Below are 23,969 nucleotides of genomic sequence, written 5' to 3' on the forward strand. Positions count from 1 at the left end.
AAATGCAGGGCAGGAGCTGCTCTTACCTTGTAAGCGCGAGCCGCAGCAGACGTGTGCGATCGTGAGTGAAGAGCAGTACGGAATGAAGCTGTATGCACAGTGGAGATGTGCGCATGTTCAGAAGTGAGAGACGCCGCTTCCCGGCGCATGCGCGGGGGGAGCGGCGTCATAGCAACCCGGTGCTTATGGTAGGGAGGGCAGAATATTACCCATAAATCCGCAAATACGTCGAACCTAAGCAAATGCTGAGGATGTTAGTATAGGGGCAGAAAAATGTGGAGGGACAAGGACTTAGAACAAGCTGGAGCGCTTGGGCTCAGGAGGGGGAGGGTACTGGAGCCTCCAGAGCTCACCGGCAAATAATGGGCTGCACAGAGGGGAGCTCGGGGTTGAAGTAAACTGGGCACATGTCCCGAGCTCAAATGCAATAGAGTGTCGAGGGGGGCAAGTTTAAAAATAGTGATGTGGTTCTATTTCATTGAGCCCCAAAGAGGTAGATTGAAGTTTGTACACCCACCAACTTTCTTTGAAATTGAGGGAGTTGGTGATGTTATAGGTGTACAAACTTCAATCTACCTCTTTGTTTGTCCTTTAGTATCTTATCAATGTAATATTTGACTGTATTATACACTGTACCTCGGCATCACATATGGTGTTTTAACCATAATTCCCCTTCATCTTTCACAGGGGATTTCATACCTTGGCTCCATGAAGAAGGCTGTGACCCACTGTTTAGCCGAAACGTCCAGGGACCCCCCCCCGCTTTACAATCTTGGGTTCGATTCATGTCAGGGACGTCGATCCACTTTGGTCACCCTCTAGCCTGGCTTTTGTCAGACCTATCCAAGGTCCTGTGTTTAGAGCAATAATTGATTATGTTGTTTCTATCCATTTGAGGTAAACATGTTACTTACCTGGTGTTGATATTAGGTGAATTATGAGAAGAACAAGAAATGTACTAAATACAAGAAAAATCTGCCTGTACATGGGTCTTCCTTAAAGAATGTCAGCATACGGCATATTCATGTATCCATTCATTCAGGTTCTGTTTAATGCATGCCGCAAAAGTCTCCATGCACCATGTTTTTGAATATGCGGAACAATTGTATAAATGCAATTTCTGTCTTTCATATTGGGCAATCCAATTTTTGTTTCTTTTTAAAAAAAGTGATTTAATGACGGAGGAGAGAAAATAAAAACCACTCCCAGTTTTAATTTATACGAGTGCATGTGTATTATTACTCCTTTGTTTGTACACCTATCCTCTGGATATGCAGAAATAAGGCTACAATAGAGGATTAGATACACCCCGAATTTCTTTTGCATATAATCAAATTGCAATAAGCTTTGACTTCCATAGACAGGACGCCCCCTCGTGTTTTTCTTCCACTGATAGCCCTTTGTCCTGTGCTATTGTTTTGGGCTCTCCCTCCCGTTTACCCAATGTTTAATGTAAGGCAGTCACAGAGGTACATATTTTCATATGCCTTTCTGGCACTTTATATGCAGTTATGGGTGAAGGGACCGGGAGCCGTTTCCTCTGCTGTTACGGCGCAACGTCTCTACGATCTTGCTGCTATACACCAACTCTTGTCTCTCCACTTCCCCCCTCAGCCACTGCGCAGTGTCCACCCCCTCTCACTGTGCAGACGCCACGCAGGTCATGGTTACAGCCCGCCACGCTTGCCACTTATCTGCAATGCCACACCGCGGCTCCTGTGATTCTCCAGAGGGCCAACAGGCTCTTTCTGTCACGAGTCTATGTGCTCCTTGTCCACACTATCTCTCAGATTCCTTGGGCAGAATTTTGCGTGCTTCTATCCCCTGTCCTCCGTGGTCTAGTCCTCCTCCTGTATGTCTCGGATGACTGCAAGAAGCAGTGCAACAATCTCCGCCGAGGTTCACACGCATGTAGGGAGCTTTTCTCTTCAAATAAGGCTCTCTGTCACACTCAGGATCTTAATGCACAGGATCTAGCGGGAGCTCACAATGGACACATCTACCTGAGATAAAGGCTGGCCAGGCCCACCTCCTCCAACCCTCTCTTCCTAAGTATCTCCCATCTCCACCTCCAACTCTCTGGGGGTCAGTCGCTTTTCCAAGCATAGAGTTGGGGGCATATCTCTTACTTCGGCTGGGGCCTCCATCTGGAACAGCCTCCCTGCCTCTCTCAAACTTCAGTTGAACCAACTCATGACCTTCCTCCTCGTTTCCGCTTTCCCTCTTCCTCTCCCCTGCTGATGACCCATCTGTTCTACGCACTGGTCACCTGGCCACCCCCTGAAATTGAGTCCAGGTCCCTGCCTGTCCAGTTCCACCTCGCACTGCCTCTTGGCTCCCCCAGAATCTTGTGGTCTGTATCTGTAAACCTACAGTCTCCTCTCTCAGCACTTATGAGCCACCCATTGGCTGCACTTTCTGATTACCTGCACTGAGCCACCCGCTGACTGCACTTTGATTACCTGCACTTCTCCTCCACCCCCACTTTGCACTTTTCCCTTTCCCCTTCACTGTGCTTGTGCGATCTGAATGACACAAGGCTTAGTAAGAATGTTGTTTTGTCCTCCCCGTTTCCCCCTCCTTGTCTTGTCACACCTAGAAACACTTGTGTACAGGTGCCTTATAAATGCCATATCATAAAAGCCTCCATAGCTTCTGTTGTAAGTTCACACATATTTCTCAAAGTGCTCATAGTTCTGCTGAGTTTAGTTCTACCGACTCGAATCAGTAACAGACCAAAGGTGATATGTGGTCCAACCAAGGGCAAGATGACACTATAGGCTCGCTGATTTAAAATATGACCTTTTGTGTTTGTCGCCTCATGTGTATGGTGAGTAAAGCCCAATTCTTTGAGAGAAAAAACCACAGAAGAAGCGATTTGGTCTTAAAGTCACCAAGCATAATCAATTTAGATGAAGGTTTCAGTAAGGGAAGCAACATATTAGTGAGTTGATCTGCAAACTCAGGCATGGGCGTCAGCGGCCTATACTAACTTGACTGTGGTGTTAGGGTCCATTGGGACCTTAAGATGGATAGTCTCACAGCCCGCTGGTGCCTGCATTTCTACCTCTCATACCATTAAATTGACATACCATTGATCTGCAGATAAATGCAACCCCGCCCCCTTTGCCATTGAGTCTATCTGTTCGAAAAAGGTCAAAGCCTACTGGAATAGGCCTTATGCAACCATATTTCAATGATAGCGCAAATATCGATCTGATATAATCAGCAATTTCAGAGGCATGCTTTATTAATGATCATGTGTTCAGCAACATACTTTTAATCTGGTTAGACGTGTACATTTCCAAGTTAGCCAGCGGACTCTGCGCTTGAACTAGAGCACAAGTCCAATCATCCTTCTCATCAATAAGAATCTTCCTCTCATTGGGAGCTACTTCAAATGAAACAGTCGAACATGAAAAGTCTATAACAATTTTGCAGTATCCAATATGTTTATATTCAGCTGTGGGCTATTTTTCCTTGGAGACTTATACATCAGATCATAAGTCGAAGTGAGCAGAGTAAGAGCGTCAAAGTGCTGAGCCTCGGCAAGAGCCTGCTCTGGCTCAATCCTCCTTTCTTTATCTGCCAAACACAACATGCTAGTATGCTAAGGCAAATAGCCACCCTCCATCTGCGCTCCTACGATCCCTTCATCCGCAGGACTTAGTGGTGTAGTAGGAGGGACCAACGCCATGGGTAAATAGCACACCATTAGCTCCCTTAGGTTTAAGTGGAATTGTATTACCGGGACAGTAGTGCCACATGGGCTGTTAGGGCCCATACTGCCATTAAATAGACCATCGCAATCTGAAATTTTGCTCACAAGTCAGGAAACGTAACTTGGCGGGGATGCAATCTCCATAATGCACAAGCGCCCAGACACCAACCACCCCAAACGTGCCGCGCCTATACACAAGTGTTTCAAGGCACGACGAGGCAAGGGAGGGGAAACAAAGAGGAGACAGAGACAACAATCCTACTAGGCCAGGTGACATTGGGATTGCGCATGTGCAGAGTAGGGGGAAGGGGAAAAGTGCAGGGGGAAAGGGGAGGAGGCAGTGCAGTACATAGGATAACAGAGAAAGAAAGAAAGAAAGAAAGAAAGAAAGAAAGAAAGAAAGAAAGAAAGAAAGAAAGAAAGAAAGAAAGAAAGAAAGAAAGAAAGAAAGAAAGAAAGAAAGAAAGAAAGAAAGAAAGAAAGAAAGACAATAAATAAAAGTGTGGCCAGCTGGCAGCAAGTGCAGCGAAGTGCAGACATCAGGAGTTGTCAAGTGCTAGTGGGGGCTGTAGGGATACAGAAACAGTCCCCAAGTGCATGGGTTGCCAGGCGGACAGTGCAGGAGTGCAACTGGCGGGGAGGGGACCTGGGCCCGAGATCAGAGGGTAGCCAAGTACCCAGTGCAGTTTCAGATTCAGCCAGGGGATCAGCAGGGGAGAGGGGGAGAGAAAGCAGAAGCAAAGAGGAAGGTCTTTAGGTGCTTCCAGAACCGGAGATGGTTCTCCTCAAGTTTCAGAAAGGCAGGCAGGCTGTTCCAGCGGGTGGCCCCAGTAGAAAGAGATCTACCACCAACTCGCTATTTGGAGAAGCAACTAACTCCGAGGGAGTTGGGGGCAGACGAGCAAAGAGCTTGAGAAGGAAGATATTTAGGAAGAGAGTTGTAGGTATTGAGGTCCTAGGCCCCAGAAGGCCTTGTGGACAATGCAGAGGGTTTTGAACTTAATCCGCGCCGCCACTGGGAGCCAGTGCAGAGATTTTAGTCCTGTAGAAATACGATCCCTGGGCTTGAGGCCAAGGACTAGTCTCGCAGTCCTGTTTTGGGTGAGTTGCAATGAAGATAAATAGGATAAAACACCTGCTGGGTAATGTTCTTAGTTCTTTGTTCACAAGCACCAATTATGATACAAATGTATTCAAAGTACTAACAATGCTATGCACGCGTTAAAACTCAAGTGCACAACGCACAGCACAAACGACTGGCATACAATGTCAAACAAGATCTTGGTGCAATACTGGCTTTAAATACTAGGCGCCTAACCAGCACAAATTACACAAGAACATACTGCTGGGGGCGTGTGGGGGGGGGGGGTTGGAGGTTGAAGTAGGGGTAGGACTAAATCTGGATTTCTGCCTGGTAGTCCTCCCACTCTGGGCGGAGAGGGATTCTGACCCCCTCTTGACAAGGACAGCCTACGGGCCATGTCACACTATTCTACTCACTCACAAACACCTGTGATGACACTGAATATTCATCTGCGGCAGCTGTGCCGTCTGCACACTTTTAGCTGCAGGTAAACCCTAATTATGAAAGATATAATCTACGTTCGTCAAAGCATCCACCTGGCGAATCCCTTTATGCATTCGATGCCACAGTGTGGCACCTCATGCAATTGTGTGAATTAGTCAATGCCAATGATGCCATGTGTGCTCAGTTAATCTAAAGTTATGACTTGGCGAAACAGGCCACCAACAAAGCCTGCACACGCCATTGACAACACGCCTCAGACCATCTCGACCCGCAAAAAAGTCGCACCCCTGAGGAAACTGGCTGGTGCCGTAGATGGAGGAAAGAACAGCAAAGCTCACATCACACATGATCCCGCTGTGGAGGACCCCTTCAAATATCCTCCTTCCAAGTGTGTCTCCTAATGGCAAGGGTCGCAAAAAGTATAATGGGCAGAACTCGTCTGAGCCAAGGACCCTTCAAGATGAAACCGATCTTCTGAGCAGTTGTATTGAATAGGGGCGACATATCTCTCGGAATTTATCTCCCTTCTGCCCCTCCGAGGCTCACTTGATTTCTCAGCAGAAGAGCGTTCCATTGGGCAGGAGTTTTTGCTTATAACTATTAATGGGGCAGACAGTAAACAAAACACGATTTACTGATCCAGCATGCATGGACCAGCAAAACAATTTCGAATTCCCTGTATAGAACGTATACCAATTCTTGTGACTAATGATGTGTGAATGATGCCCTGGAATGCTGCACACAGATGAACAGTGAGTCATCTTTTTATTCTCCTCCAGGAGCTTTTGTTTTTTCTTAAGTAAATATGTGCTTGGAGCCGCTCATAGCACTTATATTGAACCATTCCCCACCTACACCCTAAAGGTAAGCTGTGCTGGCCTGGTACACTGTGTAGTTCTCGCTGAAAGACATGAACTCACCTCGAAACTGCATTAACACAACTACAATGAAATCTATTCTGCCTGGAAGGCTGGGATACATTAAAGGGGACGGATGTTGATTTCTGCAGGCTATCAGAGGCCAAATAAGAGTGGCACTGGTAACCACCACCTGCTCTACCCTGCCCACTTATCCTGTCTCACTAGAAAGGAACTGGGGTGGGGCGAGGCAGGGCAAGGGACAAGAAGGGAAACACTGCTTCAAGCTGTCGCGCGGCACGGATTGCCTTCCACTTCGTCTTTTAATGGCAACTAGACAAGGGAGATGGGCAGGCAAGAGGGGCAACAGGGATGCTATGCATCACCACCACTGCAGCAAGCGCCCCCTCTGCCCCAAGTCCCCCCCCCCCCGACCTGCTGCCTTTGCAGGCCGACAGGTTGTGGGGGAAGAGTGTGACGTCCCTGCACTCCCCTGGATCAGTATACCTGGTAAACCAAATGGACACTACCATTCAATGGCTAAGCCTGCCTAGGGTTAAAGAATCTGGCATTTAATGACAATATCCCTCATCAAAAGGGAACACTGTCATTTGATACAGCAAAGAACACATGCTTAAAGTACTTGGCAGCGGATGAAAGTACCGGTTATTTAATGGTGATAGCTGGCCATGGTATAACTGGGAATTTTAATGCAATATATCAAATGACGACTGAGCATTTGATAACAATGCCAACAACTCGCACATTATGTGACTATCTGGGCATTTTGGTATTTCTATTTATTGAGAAGCAGTCAGTGTGGCAATACCCAATCGGATGCCATGCACTGTAGTGAGCGAGAGGTGCTTGCAGGCCGGTGTATGATGGAGGGATAACGTTATGGAGACCAGGGCCAGGACACACGGCAGACAGGTCGGGGAGAGGCATCACGTGAGGATAGGGCGCGGGAAGCGCCTTCAAGTTTAAGCAGGTGGAGCTTGCGCAAGGACTTTCATAAGTGAATAGTAGCAGGTTTTTAATGTGAAGGGGAAGAGAGTTACAGTAAAGTGGGGCAAGGCGCGGAAGTGAAAGGCAGAATGGGGAACAGAGATTAGGGAGTGAAAAAGAGCAAATGGTGCGCAGGAGTGTGTGGTGAGAGAATTTCCTCGAGAGCCAATTTGCGTGGAGGCAGTATTTTGAGGTGGGAGTAGAGCAGGGAAGACTGTAGAGGGAGCAGGTTGCAAAGTTGAGTACCTAGTCGAGCAGGGAGAAGAAGCAGAGCGGGGGGGGGAGGGGGCAGGAAGGAGGCTGGCACAGAAGCAGTAGTGTAGACTGCTAAGAACCAAGGTCTGAACAAGAGATTTAGTTGACTAAGTAATGAGGGAGTAGATTTCTCTGATGCAAAGGAGGCTAATCCTGGCTGCATTCACAGTGTTGTTGAAAAAGCGATGGCGGTCGTGGTCGCTGTCACCAAAAGACACCCACATTGCTCGCCTTAGGGGAGACAGACTAATTTGATGGCAACACTTAACATCTGATATGAGTACCTTCTGATTTGGTGCCACTATCGGACATAATACCTTATGATATGATATGGCATTTATAACGCGCCTATACAGACGTGTTTCAAGGCGCGACGAGGCAGGGAGGGGGAACAAAGGGAGGACGGAAAACGATCCTACTAGGACAGGTGTCATTCAGATCGCACAAGTGCATGGGATGGGGAAGGGGGAAAGTGCAGGGTGCCATTTGATGGCAATATTTGGCATAAAAGGAATACCCAGGCATTTAATTTGAGTACATGGCATGTGATGCTAAACCTGCCACGTGATGTGAGCTTCTGGGCATTTGATGGGAATGCGTGGCATCTGATATTGGTACCCAGCATGTGATTTAAATACCTGACATTTGATGGGGATACCTGTATTATGATCTGAGCACTGTGCCTGGTATTTAAAAGGAATAGCTGGAACGATGGTCGGCTGACAATTTAATGTGAATATCTGTTACGGGATGTCCATATCTGGCAACAAAGCACTATTTCACTATGAAAAAGGCCAAGTGTGGTTTCCAATGCCTGTTTGCCCTGTTGACAAAGTGGATGCTAGATATCCCTATGGAGGAAGCACTATTTCACTATGAAAAAGGCCAAGTGTGGTTTCCAATGCCTGTTTGCCCTGTTGACAAAGTGGATGCTAGATATCCCTATGGAGGAGTGGGACTACTTGCTTCATATAGGGGTGCAGACAAAAATGGACCTGGGGCTCAGGAATGTTAGGCAAAGGATTATCTGTAGACTATATTGGACACCTTCAAGGATGGCCAAGTTGGGGCTTTTAAATTCTGCCGCCTGTTGGGGCTGTGGTTGTGGTGGGGGCACCCTGATGCATATGCTGTGGACATGCTCTAGAGTTTCCACCTTTTGGAATGAAGTTTTACATAGATTAGACATTGTGGTGGGAGAGCCTCTTCTGCGTATCTTCTACTCGAGAATTTTCTTGTCTAACATGGACAGAGGGGATGAAGCCAGAATAAGAACAGATTGGATTGATAAGGTTTTGGTAATGGTGGCGAAGCAAATACTTAAAGTTTGGAAGTCGAGGAAAAAGCCAAATGTAGATGACTGGCTTTTAGATGTTCGAGCCTTATTGAATTATGAGAAAGTTATGTTTTTGAAGCAGGGGAGAGATAGCCATTATTCCCGAATTTGGGGACCCTTTAATGAATTGTACAGTTAATAATCATTAGTCACTTGGGTTATCTTCTGTAGATATTAGTTAAGGGGCTATTGTGAATATTATACAAAATCGTCGGTTGTGCCATCTATGTTGGGTTGTCTTTTGTGTGTCAAGAATCTAAACGCTGGTTGTGAAAAAGAGATTTGTAAATATTAATGAGTATTACTTTTCTGTGCTTTTAGAACTGTACTGTATGCTACCAAGAAAATTCACCACCACCAGGATCCAGGCTGTTGCAGGGGATGTTATAATTACAATTGTTCTTTTATAACAGGCTTAATTCCAACAAGTGGTTTCTAAGCTCGGAATTGGAATTCGAATCTGGTTGCGCTGCGTTGTCTTGCTTCCAAGACAAACGCGTTGCCCTGAGCTATCCTTCCTCCCCAATGTTCAAGGTAATTCTGTAAAGTTTCACTTGCAGGAGAAGTAAAAAGATACTCACAGTAGTGAATTAATTACTCCTAGTCCATAGTCCCCTTTCTTCCATACTGCATGGGCATCCCTGCATAGGGATGGGACTGGAACCTTTTTGCCCTGCAAAAATGTGCTTTTCCCCTTGAAATTCAGCATGCGCAGGTGCGCGGTGGTGACCATTTCCTGCCCACCCACACCTCAACCCAGTTACTGTTCTAGCATCGGCACAAGACAGTCCATATTGGCAACTTTTTTTTAGTATGGGGGATGGTGGGTGGGAATTATGAAGGAGAGCCGACTATGACTAGCAGTACTTCAGTAACTACTGTGAGTAACTTTTTATTATTCCTACGTCCCACCCCCTTTCCGCCATACTGCATGGACGATTACAATGCATCATCAAGATTGGGAGGAGAACTAAATCCCTTTATGACACGAAGGCAAACAGGTTGCTTAACACTGCTTCACCAAATGGAGAGAAAGTGGTTGACTGCTGCAATAATATCACTGAATCTCTCCTGCGTAGAGAACATCCTCTCTGAGAGGGTGTCCCATTGTATGCCTAGAAAGACCCAGTTTTGTATCAGCATGAGTTCTGATTTCTTGAGGTTTATCAAAAAAACCTAGATCGAATAAAATGTGCATAACATTTCTGTCCCCTGCGGTGAGTTGGATCTTATTATCCAGTCATCCAAGTGGTGATATATGTGATGCCATTCCAGCCTGAGAAGGGATGCGACTGCATTCATGATCTTTCTGACAACTCGAGGAGCCGAGTTTAAGCTGAAAGGGAGGACTATGTACCCTGTGAAGACCCATCACTCTGAACCACAACAGTTGTCTATGTGGTTGCAACATGGCACCATGGAGGTAGGCTTTTGGTCCAGGGAGCAATCCAAACTCCCTTGCAGAGCGCTTCGGAAATGTGCTGGCATCACCATCTTGAACCTTTCCAGGGGAATTGAAAGATTGAGGTAAGACAGGTCTAGAGGTTTGGGGTTGAAAGACCTAATCGTAAAGGCTTGAGGGAGAAAAGACTGAAGATTATTTTTTCGAAATAATCTTTGGTCTTTGCTCCCCTGAACATTACTGACTTGCCCAAACTCCTACCCACACCCCCAACCCCCTTAAAACCTTACATTCTGTCTCACTGTGTCCCTGCAACGTCTGTTCCCTTTTACTTCTGTGATTGGGCACAAGTGCTGCAGGGTACTTTCCCTTGTTTTTGTCTTTTTTCTGGGACAGCTGCAGAGGTGTCCCCCGCAATCCCCACTCACAATATAGTGAGCAAGGATGCAGGGGACACCCCGCAGCCTTTAAAAAAAAATGTTTTTAGGATGGTTGCGGGGGACACCCCCGCTCACAATATAGTGGGCAATGGCACGGGGGTCAGCCCCCAGCACAAATGCATGATTTGGTCGAACTTTTCGGCCGTCAGATTTTTTTTCTAACGGCAGCCGAATTAAAAAATACTGAATGCGTGATTCAGCCAAATCACGCATTCATTATTTTTTATTCAGTCAGTTTGTCCGAAACCGGTCTAGAACCACTCACAGGCCCGCCTGGTTCATCTTGTGGATCGCAAACAGCCACAAGTAAAATCCTTGACCCCTGTCTGTCTGGGGATCCCTCTCTACAGCTTGGTTCTGTATGAGCTTTTGCAGCTCCTGTACAATTTGCAGGAAGGGATGGGATGAGGGCAGAATAGTAGGGACCAGGAGTCAAAAAACCCTTGAAACTACTGATAGTAACCATGGATCCTGGAAAAGGTGACTCTATTGTGGCATTAGAATGCCTTAGATGTCATCCAGAGTTAAGATAAATCTTTTTTTCCAAAAGATTCTAACAACCTGTTCTCCTTGGAAAGACATGAAGCCACTGATGACGCAGAAGAGGATGTTCTGGCCAAGGGTTTGGAATATAAGGAGGCAGCCGCAACCACAGAGTAATGCGGTTGTGGGTGTGAGGACAAACAAATTGTCTCACCTCCCAACTGCCTGAACCTGCATATCTAGGCATTTTTGTTGTTGGATGGAATAGAGTGTGGTTTGAGCCATAACCTTTTGGCCACCTACAAAACATAATTTTGGAAAGGAATGCCCAAGCGATAAAATGCTTTTAAAGATAAGATCTCCGCCAGCACCCCCTCCTTCTGGCAGTGTTTGCTGAGGTACAGGAACCCCAAACAAAATCTGCCAATCCTTCCATGCGATCATGGAATGTATGAGCCGAATATGGCATATCTTCACCCTCCTCTTCAGACTTCCGGCGGGACAGGTATTTGAGAAACCTGAGGGCGTCCTCACATCTACTCCCCTTGGATTCTTTATGAAGATGGCCAGGGAAGGGCCATCGCATTTGGATCCCAACCCTGGGGGTGGACTAGCGGGGGAGGATCACCCGGGTGGAGGGTCCTTGCGGATTGGAAGTGGGATACACTGAGATGAGATGCAGTATTCCACAGTCTCATTTCAGGAAGGAACCCCTAACCCTGAAGTTGTTATGGGATATTGTTCCCCATGTCCCTGAGAAGAACAGGAGATATTATCAACCTAGACATACTAGAAAGAAGGATTGGGAATGGGGTACCTTTCAATGAGACACAGTATGCCCCTTATGCTAGTGACAACCAGTTTAACCTTACCCCAACCTTTATGGGTTACTGCAGGTCAGTGCCTCTTTTTTTCCCTTTTGGGGTACCTGTCAGCACTGAGACGAGGAAGAAACAACAGAGTAATGAACACTACACTCTCCCCACTCTGGTACCGAGACGAGGAAGAAGAAACATAGTAATGAATACCACTTGCTCTCACCACTTTGGTGGTACTTCGACAAAGAAGTTGACTAAAGAGGCACACCAGTATTCTGAACAGGCATGTCCCACTAATAGGTTCAGTCAAAGTCAGGCAATTGAAACTAAGTATGCCCACCTGTAACTCATCAGAGTCTCAGGAGAGCATACAATGAGCAGTAACAGGAAGCAAGCGAGTTGGGAGAGCAGCTGAGACACCAGAGTTGCCCAGGGCCAGCTGATGGAGAACGAGACTCAGAGACGGAGAGAGTCTGCAGAAGGAGGCAGCGAGAGGTAGCATGCGGGGAAGGGAGTCAAGAGGAGTTCCGATCCCTTATGATATGATTAGGAAGAAATACTTGTTTCCGCTGGGCTGAGAAAGGAGGCCAGGAGTGTTTGAGGGGCCCCTGGCGAGGCCCTGACCTTGGAGGAAAAAGACGTTTCAACAGAATCTAGCTGAAAGCCAAGAACACAATGGGTGAGTTTCAGATAATGGGAAACCCGGTATGTGAAAGGCGCGAGTTAAGAAATACACATTTAAAATCCCTGAACAATGCTAAAGAATGAATATGGTTTAAGTTACTTACCTGTAGCTATTATTCTCTAGCATGGGTCTGGCATGGATTCATATGCTCATGAATATTCCACATCGTCAGGCTGGGAATCCCCTGTAAAAGAAAAAACTGTTTCTTTCGCTAGAAAACTAAACTGTATTTCTCCTCTAAACCAATCACTGTACTCTGGGTCCTACTGCACCCATCCAATGACAGTCCTCTCCTTAAACTCCACCCCTGGTGGCCATCTTCAGATTTGGTAAGCACGTAAAGTGGCAGTATGAACCAAGAAGAGCCACAGAGGGGAAGGAGGGAAGGTTTGCATGTGAGTTCATGCCAGGCCCAAGCTGGAGAACAATAACAGGTAAGTAACTTAAACCTTCCCCAGCATGGGTTCTGGCATTGATTTACAGGCACATGAATAACAATTACATAGCAGTACATATACACAACCACAGGAGGTGGCAAGGCTCAACAGAAGCAATAAACACTTACCCCTGGAACAGCCTCACCTCAAGTCAACAGGTTGCGTAGCAGCACTTAGCCGACTCAGGACTCCTCCCTGAAACCCCTGTCGACGCAGTAGAACCTTGTGAAGGTGTGCGTAGACCTGGTGGAGTGGACTCTCAGCGGGCCTGGCAGCAGCCTGCTAGCCATTCAATGACAGTGCATGATGCAGTCAGAGAGCCTCTTGGAGATGGAATCCTTTGACAAGGCCATTCTGTGAGTCACAGGTCCAAAATTGACGAACAGCTGAGAAGTCTTCCGAAAGCTCATCGTGCTTGCCACGTAAAACCTCAAGGCATGAGCAACATCTAGTAAATGCAAGGACCTCTGCTTGGACGGCTATGGGTTCGGGAAGAAGACAGGCAACACCAAAGGCTCGTTGGGGTGGAACTCCAATGGCACCTTCAGCATAAAGATGGGGTGTGTACGTAGTACCACCTTTGAAGCGTGAAAGAACAAGTACCACTGCTTGCATGACAGGCCTGGATCTCTCCAACCTGCCTGGCCGAGGGGATCACCATGAGGAAAGCCGTTGTTAACGCTCACCTGGACCCCAGAGGGGCGTCGAACAGAACTGGACTGCTACGGACTCCACCAGCGTGACTCGTAGTGCGGTGATGGCTGACTGGACTGCCCTCCTAGTTTTGTCTGCTTGACCCATAAGAATAATCTCCTAAAGGTAGGGAAAAGGGAATTAGCCACCCGTGGGCGAGAGGATACACACACTCAATTGTTCCCCACTGAACACCTCCTGTATTCCCTTTCACTGGTCTCACCTTATAGTTTGAAAAGATGAGCTCTCCATCCTGCGTGGAAGGCAGGGGCGCGTAGAAAACCAGTTACTTCACTGGTCTGAAGGAGTTGGGCGAGTTCCAGACAACTGATGACTCCGAGGTAAGTAGCATATAGTTCTTTAGAGTTCAAAATGTCTGTTATTCACTCTTGCCCCTCTTTTCTCCCTTTTTTCTTGCAGCTTGAGCCGAGGGATGATCACCTCATTGGAAACAGAAGCCCTTAGGTAAGAGTCTGTATTTCCCAAACTGTCCGGCAAAAAATAATGGTCCAAATGTATTTAACTGACTACCTTCTGTCTCCCTACAGGTGCGGCGTAAGAAGAAACGGTGTGTAGAAGAAGAATGCCTCGGGCGATGAACTCAAGTAAGTATCTTGCGGTGAAAGAAGATTGTCCTTGTTGGCAATTGGCTCACCTTGTTATTTGTTTTGTCTTTTCAGATGCCAGGATTTCGGCGACGAGGTGATGGAGGCTGCGCCGGGTCGTGGAGATGCTGTGAAGACTGGTGAGTATGGAGTGGCGCTGCAGCTGGCGATGCAACGCGTTTGAATTTTAAGTCTTTTTCTCTATTCGATGGTGCGGCAGCTCTGAGAACTGCTGATGATCAAAAGGTAATGTCCTTGTTCTAACTTTTCCTTCTTCTTTCACTTCTTTCTAGGATCTGGTCCGGAGTCGAGGCAGGCGTGGCTGAAGACAGGATGCTCGGCTTGCAGGCACGGTGAGCGTTACGCTGCAGAAGGCAGAATAACGCGAAGCGTGTGCTGTTCATCGGGCGTGGTTTAAATAGCCTTCAAAGTAGTCCCAGGTAAGAAGTCCCAAAACCACACCCAAGCAAAAAATAGTCCCTAAAGAAAAGTAATCCCTTCCAGGCCTTACGATGGCCTATGCTTAAGTTCCTTGCAGCATGGTCTGCATGAGGTAAGTTTAACAATATGAGGCTGGCGCCTACGGCGCCAGGACTGCACCCATATAGCTCCTAACTGGGATTGTGGGAATCCCAGTGGGTGCTTGGATGCCTGTTTCCTGGGCAGATGGACTTGATCCTGATGTCCGGGGGCAGGCATCATGACAGCCGTCTTCCATGATAGAAACTTGAGCTGGGCCTGACGCATCGGCTCAAAGAGAGCTCCCTTGAGCTTAGTCAAAACCATATTGAGCTCCCAAGGCGGGGCAGGAGCCTTTACTGGCAGAAACAAGTCCTGAAGAGTCCTTTGAGGAACTCCTTAACGAGTCTGTGCGAGCACAGAGAAGGCCTACCTGGCACCCTGGTGTAACGGGATATGGCGGCCAGGTGCACTTTGATAGAGGCATGAGCCAGTCCAGCCATGGCCAAGGACAATAGGTATGGCAAGAGCTGCAGGCTGTGATGCGCAGAGCGGTAATCTTCTGAGCCTGGCACCACACAATGAGACGCTTACGCTTATGGCCGTAGCACCCCTGGCCTTGGACAGGATGTCCTTACACTACGCAGGTAAAGCAGAATGTCCAAACTTTAGGGCTGCAGGAGCCAGGCCCTGAGGTTCAATGATGCTGGGTCGTGGTGCAGAATCGCTCCTCCCTCTCTGGACAGAAGGTCCAGAAGTAGTGGCAGATTGATGGACGGAACTGCCAACAGACCTAGCAGGTCTGGATACCAGATTTGTCACAGCCACGCCGGAGCGACGAGTATCATCCTGCAGTGACACTGTCTGAATGTGTTGATCACTCATAAGAGGAGTGGGAATAGAGGAAAAGCGTTTAAAGTCCCTTCCACAGGACCGAGAATGCATCTCCCATGCTCCTCAGCTGTGTGAAGCTGCTGGCGAACTTCTGACTTGGAATTCTTCACCGTCCCTAAAAAGCAGATCTGGGGATAACCCCATTTGTGGAATAGAAGGTCCACCTGGTCCTGGCGTAGCTCCAACTCACGACAAGAACGTAGTTCCCTGCTGAGCGAGTCTGCAATGAGGTTCTTGGTGTCTGCCAGGTGAAAAGGGATGAGAAACATGTCCTGACGAATGGCCCAGTGCCAGAGATCCCGGGCCTCCCTGTAGAGAGCCAGAGGGCACGCTCCACCCTGCTTCCTGATATAGAACATGGTGGTGATGTTGTCTGTGAAGATCCTCACCACCTTGCCCCTCATTGATGGCAGATAACACTTGAGGGCCAAGAAGACAGCCCGAAGCTCCAGGATGTTGATGTGAAGGGTCTTTTCTTCTGGCAGCCAGAGGCCTCTGGCATGCAGTTGTCCGGTATGAGCTCCCCAGCCCTCCAGAGAAGCATGCGTAGTAACAGTCTCCTGGTAAGGAGGGACTTGGAATGGGGCCCCTTGCGTGAGATGAGCGTGCACGCCCCACCACTTTGTTTGCCGGAACTCCTTTTTGAGGGGGGATCTTGTCCGTCCAGGATCCCGAGACTTGCAGCCATCTCCCATCCATAAACTCCTGGAGAGGCTAGTCTGCAAAGCAAGACGAGGGTGATGCAGGAGGACATCATTCCCAATAGTGACTTGACAGCTTGCACAGTAGCCAACCATGCCGATGACAGGCGCTGCACCTTCCCTAGGATGGCTACCACCCTCTCTTCCGAGAGAGCCACCAGGCAAGCCACCGTGTGAAGTTGTGCCCCCAGAAACAGAGCATTCGGCAACGGCTCCAAGCAGGACTTTGGATAATTTATGGAGAATCCCAGATCTGTCAGTAGACGCACGGTCCTCGCAGTGGGCTGGCTCGCCAGAGCATGGGAGCGGGATTGAACTAGCCAATCGTCCAGATAAGGGTAGACGTGAATGCCCTAGAGACGAAGATGCGTGGCCACCGGAGCCAAGCACTTTGTGAAGACCCACAGGCCGACTTCAGGCCGAAACAAAGTGCCTTGAACTGATAGTGCCGCCCCTGGATTACGAACCGCAGGAACTTGCTGTGCCTCCGATGGATGGGGATGTGGAAGTGGGTGTTCTCCAGGTCCAGAGATGCTAGGAAGTCGCCTTCCTAAAGTTGGCCGAGCACGTGCTGCAACGTGACTATCCCGAACCTCTGGGATTTCAGGTACTTGTTGAGGTGTCGCAGGTCAAGGATTGGCCTCCACCCTCCAGTCTTCTTTTGGACCCGAATGTATCTGGAGTACAACGGGAGGTGCTGGGGAATGGGTTCTATCGTCCCCTTTTTTAACATGGCTTGGACACCCTGCCTAAGCTGTGCCACCTGCTGTTCTTGTCGAGCTACAGAGGTAATACGAGGACACCTGCATTGGAACTCCAAGTTGTGCCCCTGCCTGAGAGCGTCCAGCACCCATCTGTCAGTGGTGATGTTCTTCCATGCGCTGAAGAACTTTGCCAGCCGGCCTCTGGTCGGTTCAGGCATGTTTAGGTGCCGGGGGCCTTGACCTGCGGGCAGTGCTCCACTGCCGTATGCCTGCTAGAGGCTTCTGTACGAATTGAATGAAAATAAGCAAATTGCTAATATTGAATACCGAATCAAATGAAACAGCAAACTGCTATTATTGAATATTGAACTGAATGAAACAACAAGCCTGCTAACCTTGAATACTGAATTATTAAAAATGTAACTACACAAAGAGAAATTAAGATTACTGTTTGAGTGACCTGTATTGGGTGGATCGTGTGATCCAACAACTGCGCCAAGACCAGAGAACTCGTATACGTTGAATAATGAACTGCTGGAAGAGAATTCAAGGTTGCTGGTTGCATGACCTGTAATGGATGGACCGTGCGGTCTAACAACTACGCCAAGACCAGAGAACCCCTATATGCTAACAAGGAAACCTGCTAATGTGTCAAAGGGAAGACTGCCATTGGTGCATATTAGACTTGGGGAAGGGAACCCTGAGCTGTGAAGAATTGTTGAAACTCAGTTTAAAGATGAAGCTTCAAGATACTTCTTTTAGTAACATCTTTTAATATTGAACTTGGGGAAGGGAATCCCGAGACTTGCTGCCCTGAAACTATATTGAACTTGAGGAAGGGCATCCTGACATTTACAAAGGCGTGGAACTTAAATCCAAAAGACGGTAACTGGAACATCACACTGAACCTGTTGCCATTTGGGCAAAAGAAACTGAAGAGTAAGCCTGAGCTGGAACTAGCTCAGCACTTTACTTTTGAAACACTATTTAGTTTATGGTTTACATCCCTACATATTGTTTTGTCTTAGTTGCTAGGGCAAGCATAGGTTTTGGACACAGATCTTTCTGTTGAACTTACTGACACAGACTATCCTTAGATTTTTAGGTTGGGAAGTCCCACCTTAGCATAGGGCAAGTTAGGCTTTACACCACCCTGACCTTTTCATTAATCAAGGCCTATTATTACCTATACCTATTGAATCTGTTGTCTTGTCTCCTTGCATCATGCCAACCTCACATGAGGAACATGCTTTGAAACAAGTGTCAGAATAGAGTCAGCAGGTTGTGACGGCAGTGCTTGAGGCTGTGAAGGGCCCATAGTCTCCTGCACTGGTTGAGGAGGGGGGGGTGCATGGGAGGCAGTGGTGGAGGGGGAGGTGGAGGCATTGGTTGTGGTGCCTGAGGAGGCTGAACCTGAGGTAGCAATTCCTTAATTAGAGATTTTAATATCCCTGTCATTTGTCATGACCTCATGAGTTGCATGAAGCTGTAAAAGAACCTCTCCTCAGATGCAGCCTGTGATTGCTGCACCTGGGGGCTCGATACTTGCGCTACCACAGTAGGATTCCAAGCAGATTTGGGAGGTCTACCTCCCACGTTACTATACTGAAGACCACTTCTCTCTGAAGGCCTCTATGATTGCGTGGGGTATGCAGTAGCCCATGGTGAATGAGATGGGTGCCCTTGCGCCAATGGGGCTAGACTGTAAGTAGGTTGTGCGGGCCGCTCTGAAAACCTATGTGGTTGCGTGGCCCACTCCAAAAGAGATGAGCCTAATTCTGTGACAGACTCCTCATCCGAATGAGAGCTTGCCGCCATTGGTGTGGTAGATTTGTGGGGAGTACACAAGGCTGGATGCTCGGTGCCGAGCCCTGAGCTTTAGGCCCTCGAGATTTGGCCCGGTGTTGAAACTGACCTCTGAATTGCCCCCGGGAGGATTTACTCCCTCAGGCTTCTCGCCCAGAAGTCAGGCCGTGTTTAGGTGCCCCCTCAGGCCTAGGCCTGGTGCTATAGCTTTTGCACCCCTCAGACCGAGGTTTGGTAATAGGACCAGCCGGTCCCTCAACACCCGATCTGGTAGGATCTGAGCACCCCACAGTATGCGCAATGGTAGCCTGAGAGGCCTTAGGTCGAGTGTCAGTATGAGGATTCTCAGCAGAGGAACTCCCTTGACAGAAGTCACTCCACTGAGGTAATGAAGAAAAATTAGGACTTACCTGTCTGGTGTTCTTCATTTTGTCACGCGCAAAGTCCTTGAGGTGATTCGCAGACGACAGCGTGACAAATCTCTCTCCAAATGAACAAACGGTTCTTCAAAGATCTAGGGGCGAGTGTGTCACATGCTGAGCAAGAATCCCACCTGTGGTCGGGCCCAAGAAACGAAACAGAGTGAATGGGGTGGGCGGTGCAGAAAGTATCCCTTGCAGGAGGAGCACAGAGTAAACCCATTGACGACCGACATATGCCAGGAAGCGAGGCGGCAGGCCAGAGAAAGATGAAGAAAAAGCAGGGAAAAAACTGCTATGCAGTAAATGTTAGGAAAGATTTCATAATTGTATGTAATTTTCCCTCCATGTGTACACCCCGAAGCATTTTGCTGCTGTTTACACACCATAGACTGACTTTGCCAGAGAAGCACAGCCTTCAGCTGCACTCCCCTGGGCTTTCGCACACTTTTTATGGGGAAACTGACATGCCCTTAAGACAGTCAGTATTGGGAGACTTTGTTTCCCTTAGTCCTTTTCCCATGTTGCAACTTTTGTTCAACATGTAACAAGTGTGCAATGTATCCTACCATACAGCACACTTCGGTCTCCTAGTAATTTCCAAAGGCCCTAGAAACTCCCGATGGACTTTTTATTAACTGTGCAGATGTGTCATGGACAGGACTGGTGGTAGCTATCTTTTTGCATAATTTGTAACCCTTTCCTGCCAGGTTAACCGAGTTTGGCACAAATAGGTGGCCTGGCTCCAAAATGGCCATGCCACAAGGTTCTTTGTCCTGTCCTTTGGCCATCTTGCCCCTTCACCCTCCCCAGGTCGGGGCGACCCGGGCCAGCCCTTATTTGGTCATGCATTTTCCCACAAAACGCAATGCTTTCGCGGGCTTCTGCATGCCTTGTGTGTGTGCCTCCAGGATGTGGGCTGGAACGTCTGAGTCCAATACACATCCTGGGTGCCAGAGAGTCTGGAGTGCCATGAATGACTAGGACCACCGTGGTCCGTGATTAGTCCACGTATGGAGTGTGTGTTTGTGAGCAGATCTCCCATTGGGTCCTCTTCATTTTGGCACAAAAGGGAACTTTGGATAAGAGGAGGCCAAAAACACCCATACCATGTCGAGCTCCTGAGTTCTCACTGAATGAAGGAAGGGACCCAAGTATCCTGAAACTACCAAGCTCAGTTGAGGAACCGCTGGTGACCCGCTGGAAGGTTTGGCACCCGCTGTCGTCCCGTGGGACCCCTCTGCATCTGATCATCCTAAAAGGTCTGCAAAGACGCTTCGACCCATTGGAATAGTGGGACCAACTATTCTCGGCACCTTCACCAAGACCTGTAAGTAAGCTTTCTGGGAAGTGTTCCTGGGCCATCCAGTGGACTGACCAGCTTACCCAGGTGCATTGCTCTGTCACCGCCGCCGTTTTGAGGAAGCCCTCGAAACTTGCCCTCGAAACTTGGTATACTGCTAGTACACTGCTAGCTCTGTGGCCACGGCACCCTCACACCGAATTTCATACACTTGGCATTCCCAGGTCTGAAGTGAGACGAGTGCGCCAGGACCAGAGCATACAACCTTTTCATGTGCGCTGCATTTCTGACCCTCTTGCCCCTGAAGCCTGCTGCAGTGAAACTGGGTCGATTCATACACCCGGAGTGGAGAAATCGCCACTGTCCCATTAGGGAATAATTGCTGTATCTCAGGAACTGAAAGCCGCAGAGACATCCTTTTTGTCACGTTCGAACCTGCAAGGGAAGTGGACTGAACTGGCGAAGTTTGGGACCGAGTGTGCCTGGGACCGGTGAGTACTTCCAACACTAACCGGTGGCCCCTAGTGCCATGGCCCCTTTTTACGCACGAGTAGCCCCTGGGGGCCCCCTCTCCTTTCCACTGCTAGTGCAAACTAGAGACTCCATCCCGCACTCTGGAACTGCCTCTGCCTTCAAGTGGAGGTCCTCCTTGAATAGTGGGAACTTATTCTTCATCGCCTCATTCACTTTCCTGAGCTGCTAGAGACCCCTGAAGAGACCCCGTTTTGCCCACTGGAACAACCGTGTGCGCTTGCATTGCATGTACTATTGAGCACAAGGCTCCTCTCTTCTTAGTGATTGGATTGCCTCTTGGTTAGGTGTGTTGTTGATGTTGAAGGGGCCTAAAGACTACCTGCACTGCCTGTTTCCTTCCCCTCTAGGTTGTAGACATATTTTGTGCATTTAACCCTTTAGTCCCCAATGGTCTTGTATATACATAGTATTGATAGTGTTGTGTTGGTTTACGGAGTGTTACTGTGATTCGTTTGCTATGTTCCGAGTTACAAAGGCCTTGTAATAAATGTGTCTATATTTTTGATATAACACCTGTCTGGGAGTAATTTGTAAGTGTCCTTGCTTTGTGTGCTCATTGAGGTCCTTCAGTCACCCTCACCCCTCCTGAGTTCTAGTCTTTACCACCTGCCATAGCTACCTTGATTGGTCTGTCTTGTCCAGAGGTTACTCTGTTCCAAGAAACTAGGCTGGCCTTCTGAACCTCTGCCCACCAGGTCAGGGTTCAGAAATCTATCTTAACAAATTGGTGTACAATGGTGGGATAGGACTGAAGGTATCCAGTGTTGCAGACTAGTGAAGGCATTTCAAGTTATTCCTACCAGGACACATAGTGAATTGTTATAGTATAACTGAAAAAGGCCATAGTCCTATCTAACAATATGGAAACAAGTACCTTGTTAACCTTAAATGCTTCTAAATCTGAAACATTGAGAAAGATGTGTGCTGAGAGAGGTGTCTCTGCTCATGGCACAACAATGGAAATTATCCAAAGACTCATGGAATGGCAAGAAGCTCAGCTTAGTGCCATAGCTTCTAATGACAGTGCAGAAGGAGGTGGAGCCGCTCCCACTGGTAGAACTGGAAGTTCTGCCGCTGCACTGGTTCATGGGACCCATGAGGATTTGGATGATGTGATGTCCAATGTTTCCTCTGCCAGTGCCGATGGTGAGGCCATGCTTGAATTCAAGAAGCAAGAACTGCTGTTTAGGCAGAAGGAGCTTGAATTTAACATAGCCAAGTTAAAGATAGAGCAGGCAAAAAAAAACAGAAAGACAGGGATCACCAGTTGGAACTGGCCAAGTTTCAGGTTTCCAATGGATCCAAGGGTCCTGGACATGTGTCTGGGTCCTCATCACATCCAAGGTTTCCCAAAGATCTGCTCAGTGTGTATGAGGAAAAGAATTACATTATGGACTGGCTGAATACTTTTGAGTATGCATGTGAAGTTCAAGAGGTTGACAATGCTGATAAGATTGCATGGTTGCTTAGCAGACTGCACCATTCTGGCTGTAGTGCCATTATGGAAATGTCAAAAGCTGAGAGAGCAGATTTTGCAATGTTGAAGCAAACTTTCATCTTAAAGTTTGGAAAGACTCCTGCCCAATACTTAAAAAGATTCAGAGAGTACAAAAAGAAAGAAGGAAGTACTTGGGTGTCGTATGTAACGGATTCCTTAAAAAAACATGACTGGTTGGGTTGAAGGTTACAAGGTCTCCACCTTTGAAGGTATGATATGTCTAGTCACGCTTGAACATATTTTTGCATCTTGTTCCACTGAGCTTAAGCAGCATTTGGCAGATTCAAAGGAGTTAGATCCTAAGAAACTTGCCATAGCAGCAGCTTTGTGGGTGTCACAGAGTGTCCCATAAGGACAAGACTCATCCTGGTAAGCAGGAAGAGAGGAAACAGCCCAAATATAAGGAGGGTGGGGGATCTGATAACACTTCCTCCCAGAAAGGCCACAAAAAGAAACATAAGGGTAAGTCACAAGAGAACTCACAGGGTAGTGGAGGTCTGCCTCCAAACAGAACTCTGGTTACAGTAAGCCTCCCTATGTAAACAGACCCAGTGGATCTTGTTTTGCTTGTGGAGCAACTGACCACGTGAAGGGGGAACCCAGATGTAAGGTCAAAGCCTTGGGGGTCCACTCAGTTAATCTGGCCTTCTCCTCCTATGAGGAAGAAGAGATTACAGGGGAATCCTTCTCCTCAGACTCCTTCCCCAGTGGAATAGATTCTGAGGTCGTTTTAGTTTCCCTGGGTTCCTGGGAGCCTAAAGTCTCAGAGGTTTATGCTAGGATTCTAGATAACACCAATCACTACTTTAAAGACAGTGTGCTGATCAATGGAGTAGATACTCCAGCTCTTAGGGATAGTGGGTGTAGTCGAACTGTAGTGGATTCTACCTTGGTAGACCCAGAGGAAGTTGCCAGAGCTACTCTGTTACCCACTAAGTTGGCTCATGGCCCACCTCTCATGTTCCCAGTAATACCTGTAACTCTTACTTTGAATGGTACAGCAGTTAGGATTCCAGTGAGCATCCAAGAGAAAGTCCCAGGAAAGGTCTTGCTGAGAAATGATCTAAGAGCTTTAGGGCTTGTGGGAGATGCAGCTGAAAGACCCTGCACAAGGTCTCAAACAAGGGCACGACTGGCCATGACCGCTGCAGTGCCCCAGCCAAAGGGGAAACCCAAGGCTAAAGGAGCCAGAAAAACCAAAAGAAGGAAAGAATACATTCCCCCTATCTCACCTACCACTGAGGTGGAGGTAGTTGGTCAATCACCAGGACCTGACGAGGAGGTGGTGATACCTGAAGTATTTGAACCAAATGACCATCCTGAACTAATAAACTTGTTAGTAGAAGGTGGTCCTGACAGGGAAGAATTTAGTAAGGGCCAACG

This window comes from Ambystoma mexicanum, chromosome 11, assembly GCF_040938575.1.
Source record: "Ambystoma mexicanum isolate Mex_15411 chromosome 11, UKY_AmexF1_1, whole genome shotgun sequence".
Taxonomy (NCBI): Eukaryota; Metazoa; Chordata; class Amphibia; order Caudata; family Ambystomatidae; genus Ambystoma; species Ambystoma mexicanum.